Here is a 687-nt window from a genome sequence, read left to right on the forward strand (position 1 = left end):
ACCCTACGCCTCGCCCTTCTCTCCAGCAGCTCGCACCCACACCTCGGCCGCACGTGTTCCCTCCACTCCCGCCAGAACCCGTGGCTCCGGGGTCCCCGGGGTCCGGTGAGGGCGAGTATCCTGCCCAGACCTCCTCCCGCCTGCTCTCCCGAGTTCCCGTAACTTCCCTGCGTCCCGAGGCCCAGCGATCCTGCCAAGACCCCCGGAGCGTCAGGAGCAGCGGGCTAGTGCGCAGCGGGAGCCGGGCGAACGGTGGAGGCCGAGGTCGCTCTGCCCGGGTCCACAGAGGAGACTGTGCAAAGCGAGGGGTGGGGGTCGGGGGAGGAGTGTCCCTGCGGCAGCCCCGGAGCCACAGCGCCCTCTCTGGGCGGTGACGGAGTTTCCCCAGATGGCGGATGAGTGGGGTCCGGACCCACGGATCCTCGGGGAGCGGAGGTCAGGCACCGGGGCGGCCCGTGTCCCCACTGCGGGCGCACCTTTGTGGCGGATGCTGCGCTTCCAGTCCTTGGCCGTCTCGCGGCCGCTGACGAACTGGAATTCGTTGGGGGTGAGCCACTCGCCGCGGTGGCGGATGGATGGCCCCTTGCTGCCCTGGCAGAGTTTGCGCACGTAGAGCAGAGCGCGGTTGGCGCCGCACTCCACCTCGATGCACGGCTCGCCGTTGTCCAGCAGCGGCTGGAAATCCGG

The 687-nt window shown here is 70.3% G+C and overlaps 1 protein-coding gene across 1 annotated transcript in view; it reads right to left on the minus strand.

Annotated features, from left to right (window-relative positions):
* Positions 1 to 681, minus strand: part of SAMD11 (sterile alpha motif domain containing 11) — a 17,844-nt gene extending 17,163 nt beyond the window's left edge. Inside the window, exon 1 of the mRNA XM_014543788.1 lies at positions 477 to 681. The gene's annotated coding sequence lies outside the window, so the exon portion shown is untranslated. The remainder of the gene's footprint in view (positions 1 to 476) is intronic.
* Between the last annotated feature and the right edge of the window lie 6 nt (positions 682 to 687).

This window comes from Myotis brandtii, unplaced genomic scaffold, assembly GCF_000412655.1.
Source record: "Myotis brandtii unplaced genomic scaffold, ASM41265v1 scaffold334, whole genome shotgun sequence".
Lineage (NCBI taxonomy): Eukaryota > Metazoa > Chordata > Mammalia > Chiroptera > Vespertilionidae > Myotis > Myotis brandtii.